General features: G+C 39.4%; 1 pseudogene; it reads right to left on the bottom strand.

The window, feature by feature from the left end:
- Positions 1-1,987: 1,987 nt before the first annotated feature.
- Positions 1,988-14,907, bottom strand: LOC115592166 (arachidonate 15-lipoxygenase B-like; annotated as a pseudogene).
- Positions 14,908-15,791: the final 884 nt, after the last annotated feature.

Below are 15,791 nucleotides of genomic sequence, written 5' to 3'. Positions count from 1 at the left end.
TCAGAAACACTCACGTCACATAGCAAATGGAAATGGAAATATAATTTGACTTGGCATTTCCTCATGGAAATGCTCCCTGCTGTGGTAATACTGCATATCAGCATGAAATACATGAAAACCTAAAGGATAACGTGCAAAAGAAGCCTAGGTGACAGTGTAAGACTGTTTTACTCCTTTTTGGGGGGAGTGGGGGTAGAGTATTACTTTCTTATTAGAATTCCACCAAATTCCAATAAAAACAGGTGTGAATCATTCAACCAGAATCAGAGGACGTGTCAGAGCCAAAAATGTTCCTCCAGAAAGTGATTAGGAGACTGTTTCACCTATTTGTAGTGACACTTTTTTGTGATTCCACATAGTTGGATCTAGGGTTAGGGTTAAAGGCAGGAAAATGCTAATGAAAATATTAATGAAAAACGACCTGGAAGCAATTGAAAAGTATGTGTCCCTATGCAAAGTGAATGGGATGGATCAGAGGTAGAATAAAGTATTATTATTAGGAGTAGATTCTTTACTTTTTCTCCTGATTTCTCCAGCTCATTCTAAACAAACATCACTTGGATTGCAAATATGGCAATGAATGTTAGAAAGGTGTAAACTGTAGCTTTTTGCCGTCATCCGTGTTGTAGAAGTTCAGCACATCCTCCAGTCCAAACTCTGCTGTGTCATCTGGTAAACAGAGGGAGCTGTGGATCTTCGAGGACAGCGATTAGGCAAACATGTGAGGTATATAGTTAAAAAAAAAAAAAAAGTCAGTTTGCTGAGCATGTTGGTGTTTCAGTTCCTGTGTGAAAACTCACTTCTTGGATATGAGAAAAAAGTCAAGCACAGATGTTGATCTACAGAGCGTAGCGAGTGTGAGGTATGAGGAGCTGAGAGAGAGAAGGAGCTGTGTTATCAACACTAGAACTTGTGAACAAAGTCAGACGTCCCGATGCTCTGTAACTTTCAACAGTGTCAAAATACATGCAAATACATTTTTCAACTTTGCTGCAGTGAAATGTAACAAAATTTGACCTAATGTCAAAGCTATTCCTTCACATGTTAGTTGATAATGTTTGCATCTTCTTCCTGATGTCTTACTCTATCACAGGTTCATATTTAGTTACATTTCACTGCAGCAAAGTAGAGAAATCTCCTTTCCAGTATTATTGGAATTACGGTCAGTTTTGACCAAAAAATCTACGAAAAAACAACTCTTCAATATCAGAGTGAAAACAGATTTCTACAAAGTATTGTCAATTCATTATATATATACAAATATATAAAGTAGTCTCCCCCTTTAAACTGACTGACCTTTTTAAAGGCATTGTATGTATTGCTCTTTCAGTTTCAGCTCCTTCTCTCTACTGTACTTGAAAAAAAAAATCTGAAATGCGTCTTTTTTGCTCTCATATGTTCGGGAAGCGTGTGAGAGGGAAGTACAGTTCCTCCTCTGCACATGGCTGTCAGCGATCCAGCAGTAGATGGGAAAGGTGTAGGTGTCTCCCCCTGGAGACTTCACTTTCACCTTGCAGTGAATCCAGGACTCCTCTGGGAGAAGTGGAAGAGGCTTTTTGTCAAGCTCAATCAGCGCCACCTTCCCAGGGGAAGTGATGGCATGATAGAAAATGTAGACAAACACGCAGAGAAGGTGAGACAGGCTCTGTGCTCTGTTGGTGTGCAGATGTGAGAGCCAGTGTCAGCACTGGAAATTTAGAATTTGCAAACTCCAAAAATATTTCCGCTAGACTTAAAGACAGTTTCTCTGCATAAGTGGTACTTATGTAGATCAGAGTTGGCATTGTGCTGCATTTATCACAAACACAAGCGCAGACGGCAATTTAAGTGCCTTTATTTAGCAAAGACGTATAGAGACCACTACAAAGTCACATGAACACAGCACTTTGATTTATGCCTCAGTTAGTTTGGTACATTTTTAACCTGCAATAGTACACATTTTAAACACAGTTATGAGAATGGTTCATATTTATAATACCTCATAATATCACAAGTAAATAAATTAACACTTTTTATTGCAGAAATCTGTTTTATTTCTCAAAATTTCATAATGGATTATTTTTAGATTTTTTTTCATCATGTTTGTTCATTGCGGTTGTTTTTAAGAATACAACAATAGATATAAAACAAACAATTGAAGAAAGTTGTGAGTGAGGCTGAACGGCAAACGTGTCGCTGGTAATCTGCTATAATCTTATTTAGCCTGATGAAATGATCTCCACACAGCACTATAATGGCCGTCTTGTGCTTAAACATTCGCCTTTAGTAATGCGAAACATGCAGCACATCTCAACACAAAGTGTGAAATTCAGGGATAATCCGGATTTACACCTCCAAGGTAGAGGGTGATTAGTGAAATCGTCGTCACTCGTCATGATGTAGGCATAACCAACACTTTATTTTGGTGAGGAAACATGATTACAGCGTACAGCCGACCTAGTCCTGTGGCATAATGAAATTACCGTTACGAAGGTGATAAAAGCACCAAATTTTGCATGGTGTTTCCTTAGGGTCTATAGTGTAAATTTGGCCTAGGAGCCCTCAGAAAAAAAACTTCATATTAGCAGTTTATCAATATCAATGAAATATGCTTAAAACACAGTGATTTTCAAGTTCCTGTACAAGATAAAGTGTTCAAATGAATCCCAAAGTTAACATTTTATAGTTTTATTTATGTGTATGAACTTTTACATTACTAAAGCTTCAATACATGACAAGTATTGAAAAAGTATAATCTTTATTGGCCCTGTAATTAATAATTATGAGTCGTTACAGGTGCATTTGCAAAGAGGTGAGCAGTATTGCCAGCCCATAGAGCCCCATTGTGAACCCGGAAATGTTGAGTACACCAAAGTTTTATATTAGAAATGTACAGTGCGGGTCCCCAGTATTAAGAAACTGCTGGTTGCTAACTTGTATATGTTGGGCAATTTGCATAATTAGCATTATAAGCATTAATTAGCATTAGTCTATATGGGCAATATTTCAGCAACTGCTTGGCCGATTTGGACAATATTGGAGTGGTTTTGGGGGTTATTAAGGATGCTGAATCCATTTCTGACATTTTCAAAATTCAAAATGACAATTTAAACCAAAAGTGGCCATATTTCAACTCCCGGTAGACCGACTTTTATTAATTTTGAGTTGATTTTGAGGTTAGTTATATGCTTAATACATTGGACCTGCATTTCAGAATCAATAGAGCACAATGTCACTGGTGTGAATGTTGAGACCTAATTTTTCTTCAAATTGCTTCAGTTCTGTTTGCGTTTTTTGGCTGCTCAATTTTGTGTGATTGTCACTGTGGTAACTGCATCAGGCAGAATACTGGCTGGATGGAAAGATGGACAAAACAGAGCTTTTTATATTTGGATCATATCATCTCAATGCAAGTAAGTTGATCAAATAGAAGCAAATAACAGTGATTACAGTATGTATGTAGTGCATACATAAAGTCTGTGTAAAGCAAATTTAGCCATTTTCTTCAAAACACATTAAACAGGTCATAAATGTATTTCCTTAAAACATGTAAAAAGCCATTCAACCATTTAGAATTTAATTTTGGAGCTAGGCTCACAAACTGTGTTTCACGATTTCTGTGAAACATTTCACAGCAGAGAGAAGTGCTTGTTTTTCCATGATTTTCAGACCTAATTTTATATACTTGGCAATTGTTTTAATCTTTCAAATTTGGCTCAGTGGTCATAAGTGGTATGACAAACTCATAACACAAATTTATTTCTGCTTTACACTGACCTTAATGTTACCACAGCTACCAAAAGAAGTTAGACTACTTTGCTTCATCACCCCAAACCTAATAGCGCACAAGTTCTGGCGAGCAAAAAGAGAGGGTGACTGGTTGCTGCAACAACAACATGCCTTGAAGAGATGCTGCCCTATTTCTTTGCCGCTGGTCATCACAACTACTCAAGATGGATCACATGGTATCTGCGCGACATGCAGCACCTTCGTGCTACTGCCAAGGATGACCTCCTCGCCGGAAGCCATGTGTGCTGCCACTCAGATGGTGCAGCTGCACTGACTGGAGATATGTTTGGGGAGCAGACATGCATCAAGCAAGGGAAGGGAATGAAAGGCATGTGGTGGTGGGGAACAAGAGAAGAATGGAGCTCTCTACCTTCTTTATCTACGAGCTTGGCCTGGTCCCTGCATCCATCATCGGTAAGTATGGATTCTTCAGAAACAGTTACAAGTCTGTGATTGTTCAGCGTCTTGAAATCCTTGTACCCAATCTCCACCCACCAGACGTTGTACTCGTTGATGCATCGCAGCTAATCTATCGCTTGGTGTGGCCATTGTAAGGCACTGTGGCTGATTTCGCAGCCAGAATGGGGCACCGGCTTGATCACTACATCACCCAAACATTTGTTATCTTAGACCGGTATGAGCAAGTCTCTGCCAAAGACCACCAGAGGCAGGGGCTGGTGGGAGCTCAATAGAGTACAACTGTCACTGAAAACCCCCCTACCTAGCCGCAATAAAGTGATGAAGGACAAGACAATTGAGTGGAGGGTAGGCGAGCTCCTTTGCACACAACATAGGAGATCACATCAAGATGGTCAGACAGTATTGTCACTCATGACAAAGCAGTCAGGCATGGTGCTAAAACTGTCCACATTCTCAGCGACAACACTGATGTGTTTGTGCTCGTGGTCTGTTGGTGCTGGAGGGTGGGTATCACATGTCACCTGCAGATGGAGAGGTGGCTATACATGCTCCCTCGGGTGTGACACCACCTCCTATCCCGTTGGCAAAGGGCAGGTGTCTGCGCTCAAGGCCATGAGAGTAGTACCTGGTGACCTGCGTCACTTCATTGGACAGGAGGGAGCTACTGATTTGCAAATCACATTGCACCCAGCTCACACACTCACAGCAAGAAGAGCAAGACGACAAAAATGTAGTCGAAGAAGAAGATGTTGATGATGAATATATGGTTATATAGTGCAGAGTAGCAGAAGTACAAGGTGCTATTGCTTGATGAAAGTTGTCTAGTTTTCTGCTGTGATAATTTTGGGTATACTTCTGTTTTAAAATCTGTTCCAGGACTTATGTGTTCTAACTAACTTGTATTATACTCCTTTCTTTGTATTATTTAGCCATAGTCATAGTTCGATATGGTACTTGCCTTTGTTACCTCCAATGTCACCTCAGAGTGTAATGTTATGTGAATTAAAATGTACATATTCTGCATCATTTGGATAATTGTGTTCATAAATATCCTGCAATTTATTTTTATTGATTCAGTGTCCTCTAAAACATCTAAATTGACTCAAAATTAATCAAAACTGGGAGGTGAAATATGGTTTGAACTGCCATTTTGAATTTTGAAAATGTTGGATATTCCTGTCGGCATCAAATGTTGATACTTCATGGAGAGCACCTTGATCTATGCCACCCTCACAGAGGAAGCACTTGTGAATATCCAGTCGTTGCATTTCATCATTACATGGGCTTTCCCCCTCCAGATTCAACAGCAGTGTGTCTAGCTATGTACTGTCACACACAAATAGGATTTAATGTGATGTGATGCAGAACTAATGGCCAAACTATGAACTCAGTAGATGGCTAAATGAATAACCTAAAGTTGAATTCAAAAATAAAAGAGAAAACCCAAGATCTCTTAACATTTAAGCAATTTTTGCTGCCTTTTTTCTATAATTTCGCCTATATTATACAGGGCTTTTGAGGTTTTTTGGGGTCTAAGATGTCTTGGTACTCTATTTTACACTTATTATTTGGAAGATCTACTGGCCAGAGCACAAATTCACAAAAGGAAGCTTTTTTAGTGGTCTTAAATGGCCATTACCATGAAAGTTTTACTTGAGAGGAAAAAACAAAAAAACGTTTTTCTTGGATATTGTTTTGTGAGTGATTTGACACTAAATTTCAATATTTCAGCTGGGCTCCTAGGCTGAAATCATTCAAGAGGTCCTAAAGAAGCTTCATGTAAAATTTGGTGCTTTTATCACCTCGGTAACGGTAATATGTAATTTGTGCGCTAACCAACTGGACTAACCTTAGCGACGGTCGATGGGGGTGATTGAAAATTGAGGACAACACAGAAAAAGGATTAATATTAAATTCAGGGAAATTCAGCCCCCAACACCAAACACAAAAACAAATCAAAAACAAACATGAGTCATTTGAAATGCGCAGAATATTGGGTTGAATCACAAGAAGCTGATTTAAACTCGCATGAGATACACACATAGTGTCAGATAAAAAGAATAATTGACACATTTGGATCATAAAAGATTAATATGTTAATACGAAAATTCTCAATGTTGCAGCTCTACATTTCTTTAACAACATTCTTAGTATCTGTTGCTCTGATACCTTAAAAAATGGCAATGCAAGAAAAAGTTTAAAGATGTGGATTATGATTCGAAACATTTTTACAATCAAGTAGGCTGAATTAAAAGAGACCGTCAGACAGTGAGACTGTGCAGTAGGTTCTTTACACTTCAGTATGAGTTTAAAAATGTGCAGTTTCTCTCTCCCCCACTATTTTTTAATATGAACCTGAATTTGACCCACAGCTGAAGAGCTCACACCATCTCATATTCAAATGGCTACACTGTTTTCTACCAGCGCAGGGTCCATGTATGTGTATGGGATCTCTAGACTCTTGTTTCTGGTTCGGATCACTGTGCTTAGTACTTCAAGTTCTCCTTGGTAGTCCTTTATCAGCTTGTGGGGAACCTCCTCACAGAAATGGTCCTCCGGGTACTGGCCGAGACGGACCTGACAAAAATTCACCATCATGTCAACAAGATGAAGAACAAGAAGATATCTTTGTTGACCAACATCAATGTGCTGTGTTTGTTGTTGACATACAGTTTCAAGATGAATAAATATTGATGTAGGATATAATCAGAAGTTAAATCGGCTAGGGTTTTATTTAACCGCTGGAGTGTTAGATGTACATTTTCATTAAGTTTTGGGCACTTACAAAATCAGAGGACTGCTTGCTCAGGAGCCACATGGTCGACATCCCCTGCACTGTTGTGTTGACGTCAGGTAATGTCTGCAGCATCGTGGCCTCACTGGTTGTCCCCTTTGTGGTCGGTGGAGGACGTTGCAGGGAGATGGGAGTGTTGGGCATCCAGCCACCATAGTCGTACTGCAGTTGATGAACAAGTTATTGACAAAGTTTGTAATTATCAAAAAGCATTATGTATCAAATATTGCAAAATGAAATTGTGTTGTTATGGATGTCTCCATAGTAAATGCTGCGTTATTAATTCAGTTTGAATAAAAGACTTTCAACAAAGGTAACTGAGTGTGGATTATAATTCTTTTTTTTTAATTCTTTTTTTCTTCAACAGAGCCTATACAATCGTTAATAGTGATCCACCTGTCCAGTGTTGACGGCTGAGTGCTGGCCTGAGCAAGTGAAGATCACCATGGTGACAAACTTGACCGTCTCAGCCACAGTGCGAAACTCTTGAGGGATTCCTGTGAATTCATCAAAACGACACAAATGAATAAGCCTCCTGTCTAATAAATATATGAAGCAGAATAATGGTATATATGGAATACAATAAGGACTTTCTGACTAACAAAACATGAGCTTGTCTTTAAGCACACCTGTGCATTCCTGGACAGGAATCCATGTTCGAAAATGTCTTGAACCCACTTCTGCAGTTCAGAGTCTTGGCAAACCTCATCGTCATTCTTGTAGTAGTGGCCAAGCACTCCGTTCACAAGCCTTGAAAGGAAAGTGGAAATCCACTTGAATTAAGTGTTTTAATTCTAATCAGGATTTATTCCACTTGAGTGCAACCCTTGCATCTGACCATCTTTCCTCAGTTTTGTATCATTACTTTGACATCCTTCAGAAAACTCATGTCACATTGAAAATGGAAATGGAAATACAATTTGACTTGGCTTTTCCTTCTAGAAATGTTCCCTGCTGTTGTAATATCGCATATGAGCAGGAAATACATAAAAACAAGGAATAACATGCAAACAACCCAATGACCCCAATATAAAACTGTTCTATTCTCGGGTTGGGGTTCGAGATTTATTTTGCATGGCATTGTTATTATCCTGTTTTCCACTTGCGCATCCAAAACACAATAATTTTGATGGCAAAAATGGCAGTGAATGTTATGAGTGCAAGTTTAAATTACATTTTTGCATTATTACATTGCCTAAACTACCTGTTGATGATATCCCAAAGCCTGAGTCCATCATCCCTGTAGTAGAAGTTCGGCACATCCTCCAGTCCACGCTCAGCAATGTCATCTGGTATACAGAGGGAGCTGTAGGTCATCGAGGACAGTGATCTCTTAAGGATTTTGATCATACCCTCTCCACCAGATGCTGCAAACTAGGGAAAAGTAAAGTATGTTAGAAATATAGGTAGAGAAAAGTAATGTACATCTTAGTAGTGTTCTAGTCTTTTCTTACCTGTGTGAAAACTCCCTTCTCTGCAATCAGAAGCAGTCGAGCTAAGTGGTTGATCTGCAGAGTGTAGCGAGTGTGAGGTATGAGGAGCTGAGGGAGAGAAGGGAACTATGTTAGCAACACTAATATTTGGTAAAAGTCTGAAATCAAAGGTTGCAGGGGGGTAATACTCGTTCTATATACACAGATGGAGCCCTCTACTAGATTGTATGGGTATAGCTGTCCTCCATCACATATTTGGCCACCTGCATGTCCATAGCCAATCAATCGAGGGCTTGGCGACGTGAGCGCGTCTCACAACATATATGGCAGAGTGTAAGCTGTCTGCAATCTGACAACCCTTTAGGGTCCATAGGTACAGGGCTCTGCCTTTGCTCGTAAAAACCCCCTGCCCCTCTACTGGATTGTGAGGGAATTCACTCTGAGAAAATCTAACAATCCCACAACATCCTCTGCAACTGGAGAGACCAGTGTCGTTTCAACAGAGGCAACCTGTGCCGATGATAGAGCCCCTCATCTTTGGGGAAACCTTAAGCTCTGGCTAGCATCCGTCACAGCAAATACCTGTAAGTTGTCAAGACTGAAACCACAAGTTAAGGATTAGTTATTAGTTAAGTTACCTTGTACAGAGGATGCACCATGGGCACGTTGCGCAGCAGTGACACTGCGAACACTTCAGCCAGCAGGTGAGTGCGCAGCAGGTGAACGTTGAGTTGATGCTCATTAAAATCTGTGCTTCTCACAAAGATCTTGGCCATCAACCAGTCGTACTCAGAATCAGTAGGAAAGAAGATGGGGTTGTCGCCTGCTGGAGTCTGCTTCAGCTGCAGGAGAAGGAAGACGATAATTAATAATCAATTAAAATAATAAGTACTTTTTAAGATATTGGAAAACAGGGGTGCACATTTTTCAATAGGTGGCACAAAACCAGACATGTAGCATCTGCTTCATACAACTTGGTAGCTATAAACCAGCTGCTGGACAGTTGTATGTATGTAAGTTGTGAGACAGACAGTGTTCAAGACAAAATCTGGTCAGTAGGCCATTCTATATAAGACTGCTAACTAAATGTTACTGACAGAGTCAACGTGATGATGCTATGAAGAAAAGTTTCATGATAAAAACATTTCAAAGAAGGCCATTAATTCAACTTGTTTAAATCTATATGTCAGTCTCACCTGAATAGCAACAGGCATCAGCTGATTATCAGGGGTTTTGTGGAGCAACACCAGGGGAGCCATCAAGTACTGCTTCTTCCCGTTGATGACGTTTGGTTGCACTCCATCCAAACGCTTGTAATCACACAGGAATATGTTCCCTTTCTGTTTGAAATGTTCACATTTTGGCCGGACAAGGAAACAATTTTGGCCGGGTCAATTACAAATTTCGGACTTGGACTTTTCTGGAGATTAACGCAATCAGACCTTGATTTTCCATTCCATATTGAGCATGCATTTAAACTTTCATTCTTTCTGAAGGAATACCTGCATTTCTTCAGATAGGCTGCCCCCACCACGGAGAGGCACCATGGCATCAGTGACTGGGAGGTTGTCAGGCAGGGCTGTACAACGCTGGATCAAAATGGGGTTGACACCATTTAGATACTGATAGCCAAAAAAAGCATTGTCCTTCCAGTGCCGCTGGACATAGTCTGGAAAGAAAGCAGAATTTGTTAAAGAATTTAATTTAACATAGTATCTGCAGGTCCTTCAAATGTCCTTTACAATACAACAATGAAATTTATGCTTATTTTAGTATAAAAAGCAAACTACATTTAAATTTTTCAGTGTCTTGTGCTCAGAGCTGTACCTGATATATCAGTTCTCTTGTTGCAGAAGACCTTGCGAATAGCTTCAATGTCGGTCCATTTCTCCTTGCTACAAGAGTATCCCTTCAGTTGCAGCTCTGCCAGCCTTCGTAATGAATGGATATTGATATTAGTTACATATTACATATTAGTATTTTTAGCACAAAAGATCAACATTTGACATATCTTAATGCTGACATGCTAGGACTGGTTCTGTAATTAATCATATAGTTTGGGATATGAAATACCAGTGTCTGATCAAATTTGAGGACCTCACCCTGTGGAAGCAGTGAAGAGGAACTCTGTGGTCTTGGTGAAGGAGAAACGGACCTCACAAGGCAGATCAAGAGGGTTGTCTGATTTCATGCAGTGAGGTAGTCCGTCTTTATAAACATTCCATCTGGGAAATATAAAACAGACTGGTGAAGGACAGATATATCGGATATGGTATAAACACAGTAAAATACATTTTATATTCCTACAACGATGATTATTGCAGGAAGATCAAAATTAAAGGAGAAAAATTTTATTAATTTTCAGGTTCATAATTTTATTTTACTAGAAAAGGTTTATATGCTTTAATGCTCAAAAAACCCCACCAGTTTTCTCATACTGTCCAGTTTTAGCTCCTGTCTCTTAAGGACCCCCCTGAACACCCAGTCTGCTCTGATTGGTCAGCTCACACATGCCTGAGCCAGCGTTGCTCAACATGGGCATTTTTATCAAGTAAATTGAGCAGCACCATCCACACACATATCGATGAGGGTCCCAGAGCAAAACAGGCTTCCTTTAACAGTAAAGCTAATCCTAGCTGAGCTAGCGCTACAGTAACAAACACAACAGGTAATATAAAAAAAACAGGTACCAGCATCAAACCTGCTACTTGTTGTTGCTTCAGATTTGGGCGTATGCTCACGTTGTTTATCTTGACTGTCTCACAACTTTACAACACTAGTATAACATCTGCCCGGATGGGGAGTAGCCACAGCCAAGCAACATGCTAACACCAGGCTGAGCTACCAAACAGGACTACAGCCAAAGTGTTTTAAGCAGTGTCCTCTGTGGGCAAGAGGAGCTCCGATTGGCATGAACTTCGGGCTTCCTACCTTTAAGCATAATAGGTCTCCTTTAAAATGACCCATAAGTCACAAAAGGCAGAACAGATATGTGTTACTAACCTAACAACATAATGTGTCTGGGTTCTTTGTGGAGGGCAAGATGTCACACAAGAACACATCCTACCTATACAGTTGCTCTCTCAGCTTCATCTCCTTCTCTCTGCTGTACTTGCCAAGATGATGACTGTCATCAGTGATTTTCAAAGCTGACGAAAAAAATATATAAATTAGTCTTGTCTGCCCTCTCATCTTTCGTGATAGTGTAATATCCAAGCATCGGTTTCACAAACCTGTTCCCTCTCTGAACAGCTGCACCTCAGAGCCAGAGATCCAGCGGTAGATGGGAAAGGTGTAGATGTCTCCCTCTGGAGACTTCACTTTCACTTTGGCGGCAAACCAGGCATCCTCTGGGAACAGTGGGAGACGCTGTTTGTCGATCTCAATCAGCACCAGCTTTCCAAGAGAGGTGGGGCAGTACAGGGAAAATTTTGACTCCTGCAAACACGCAGAGAGAATGTGGGTGAGGCTCTGGGCTCTGATCTGCCAGTAGAGGTAGGCATAGCTGCAAACTGCAAGTCAAATTTTATTCAGTACCAAGTACATTTCTTTGCATTTTGACTTTTGTCACAGTCAGTTTGATAGTTATCTATCTTGATACAAATGGAAATACAGTTATCAATTTGAATATGGTCCACATTTGGTTGTAATAATTGGTGAAAATAGACAGTAATTTAAACATAATTTAAAAGTTTATACCGTACAGGTAAATAGCAACAGTTTTGTCTTCTTATCATTGTCATCATTATGTTCCCTGAGCTCAATCAGACAAGAATAATTTGAAGAATTAAGAGGAAAAAAATGAATATTGAAATCTGAATGTATTTATTGATCAATCATTAATAGGCTAAAACCAAAAATCAAAATATAAGGAGAACTTAAGTTTCATTTGGAGGAGAACATCACATAACATCAGAAAAATCAGGTATATTTCTCAAAATACTGTAATTAATTATTTATTTCAGGGATTTATTTCTCAGATTTTAACAAAACAAAAATTTGATCGAAGATCACATTTGAGAGCATCGTCAGTCTGCTAACATGCACCAGTGGTAATCTAATTTAGACTCATGACATTATCTCCACACTTCAACATGATGGCCATGTTGTGCTAAACTGTTTGCCTATGCTATGCAAGTTAGAGAAATATGCAGCATATTAAGTTAGAAATAGAGATAATCCAGACTCACTGCTCCACAGTAGAAGGCGGCAGCCCCTTTAAGGCTCGTGAGCCACGTACGGCTACTCTCCCCGTCTTCGCCCACCAGTTTAATGAAGATGTTATTTGTAGTGGTGGCCTGAGCAAAGTTCGCAGTGGTCACATAAACCTTGTACTTCACCATTTTGGCTTTGCAAGAGCAGAAAAGCCTGGGTGGAGAATAAAGAGTGATGGAAGCCACAATCATTACAGTTGTTACATTAAAAGATTAGTTTTTTTTTTTTAAAGGAAATCATGTTACAGTACAGTTAAGGTTGTTTGCTGCTGATTATGCAGTTCTGTTATTATGTTAATCTTAAAATAGACGAGATGGTTTTTGTCAAATCAAACTATTATCTATTATCCCTTCTTACCTTACAGACGTTCCTCAAAAAACAGCTGTCTGCAGTGGTTGCCTTTCCTTTTATACATATACAGCAGGTTTTCGGGGTGTGTCTTTAGTATATTTACTGTCAAGGTAAAAGAGTTCAGGCTGAAAAAAATGATTCAAAGTACAGATTACTTGGTTTACATCCAACAGTGATGAAAACTACCACTGTGCTTGATGTCATGTCATGTAAACTGATTCTTTAGAAACGTAGACAATGACATGCAAAATTGACCAGTATTCACATGTTTGCCCTGGCAGAGGTCTGTCAAGATTAATGTTAAGCAAACAAAAACGAAGTGCTCAAAGCATCCAGAAAGCAGCTTCATTGGCTTCCTCTGGACATGTTCTTGCAAGTGGATTTTCTCTTTTTTCATCAGGGTGTCATTATGTTTTACATTCTTGTAAAACTAACCACTATCATAAGTGGTTAATTTGTGCTATCATTCCACTGCTAAAAGCTCTGTGGGGGGTTTTTTCAATTTTTTTATAACCATTGTCATTGTTGGTGAATGTTTAATCCTATGGTGTTTACTGTGTTTATCAAGTTGATTTGTCAATACTTTTTGTAGATTGCATTCCAAATTTAGCTTCTTTGTGTCATTTATTAGTTGTATGTCACTGTTTTTTGTGAACAACAAGCTGCTCCAAACAAATTTCCCCCAAATAAGTGCCTAATCATTCTTGTGAAAAGATGTAAAAGCATTAAAAAAGTGCTTCATTTAACAATAACAAGTAAGTTGTGTATGTTGGCACTCACACGCTATATTGTTATCACTCATCAGATATTAATTAAAGGGTTGTCCACCATATTTACACATCAACTTGTGTTAACAGATCTCGGTAAGTACAACTACATCTGTAAAATAAAAAGTAGTTTAAAGTTTTTTCTGGCGCAAGAGGAGGGTGCATTTAATCTGATAAATTGCCTCCAGTGATGTCACTCAGTGACTGATTTGCATTGTGGTTAATGTAGGAGTCAAGTTTTAAAAAGCAGCATTGTACTCATTATGAACTGTTAAAAAAAACAAAAAACGAATCAGAGGCATCATTCTTTGTCATTCCATGCATTCTTCTTCCTTTTCATTAGCTGGTGCCTACATTACCCACAATGCAATTACGCCATTGAGTGACATCACACCCTGACCTACTAACCTGAGTAGTGTAAGGCAACTGCCATAAACACATAACAAACATATAATAGAGTTTGAAGTTCAGTAATAATAAGGCGGGAAGTGTGGCAGATAATGTTGATTGAGGAGAACGGCACACAACTGAATGCTGTTCTTTAGGCTTGTCCTGAAGCACTAAACTTGATATCCAATCAAAGCAGTCCACTGTTAAATCATGGCAAACAAAAGATAAATGTTGACATGTCATCCATTTTTTGTCGATGTCAGATTATCTCTGAGGTTACAGTGATGAACACTGGTTGGAGGACTCGCTGTGTATTTTGGGTCCCATCGGACTCAAACACACCACTGAGTTTATTTAAGGATTCATGCACCAGGACGAGGAGAATGAATGCTTACTAACCACAAGAGAATAACTGCACCAGTAGTCTTTTCCTCTGCCTCAGGCCCCTGTCCTAATTGGCCTTTACCTCCACTGCAAGTCCCTCTCTCGAGGAGCAGAGATTAGGATTTCTACAATTTTAGGCAACTTTTGAGAAAACAGGTGGCCTTACCGAGCTGTAGTGAAGGAAGCCTCGGTTAAGACGGCGACAGGATCTGGTCCGGAGAAAACGTTCTCAATAAAGTGAAACTTTATGGTTTTATTTGCCTTAACTAAAAAGTCAAAAGTATTCTGAGATCTAAAAATTAGTACAAAGAAGCCAAACAAAAAGTCTGTGAATCTTAAAGTTTTAAAAGGCTGCTGGAACTAAAAAAACAACCAAATCTGCTCAGAATTTACTGCTCCTTTTATGCACCAGGGCTGAGGGGGCTTTACCAAGTCTACCAAGAGGCAGTGCGTCAAATACCAAGGAAAACAATTATTCATCGGTCATACAGAGTCTAGGTGTTAATGTAATCTACATGGGGGAAGCCTAAGTTCCTGTTTTAAGCCAAGCTACAGTTGGAACATGTTTCAGTCTCTTAGTCATGTAGATGTTTTATGATAAATGATTATAACCAGCCAGATATTAACCCTAACCCAATTTAATACTAACCCTGATCCCAGAGTAAAAATGTAATGTGTCACCATGTCTCCTCTGATATATACCTAGTCACAGAGGTAGATTAGACTGGGGATGTATTTTGGGCAGCACAGATGGGTGTCTATGAATGAACATAGAAATATTATTATTGTCTTTATTATATAAGGGATATTTTAGGATTGCTACAGGCAGCAGTGTGTCTCTGTGATCATCTCGCTCCTCAGCAACTCCACATTACCATTTGTTTCAACAGTCGTGAAGGTGACACTTCATTGTAGGGTTTATATTCTATAATATAGTATTAAATATAGTTTAGATCGTGTCATAACACCAAAGAAGGGCGGGACTGAGAGAAACACAATTCTGTCTTGTACCTCAGCACCACAGACAGCACCATGGATTCACCAGTATGCTACATAGTTTGGCTACTGATATTTTGGAGCACAAATCTAAGGCAGATAATAGATCAGTGAGTAAGAGAGACCAAATTAACATAATCAACTAATCGACCCATCTGCCCCTGCACTCCCTCAACCACTAGGGGTTGGAGGGGTTGCAGGTACACAAGGGGGGTGCATTTGGTAATTTTGCTCACGAAGAGAAATTGTGATTTCCCTCGTATCATCTCATGT

Source organism: Sparus aurata, chromosome 1 (assembly GCF_900880675.1).
Source record: "Sparus aurata chromosome 1, fSpaAur1.1, whole genome shotgun sequence".
Lineage (NCBI taxonomy): Eukaryota > Metazoa > Chordata > Actinopteri > Spariformes > Sparidae > Sparus > Sparus aurata.
Note: the sequence above shows the minus strand (reverse complement) of the source record. Positions and strands in the feature narration are given on the sequence as shown.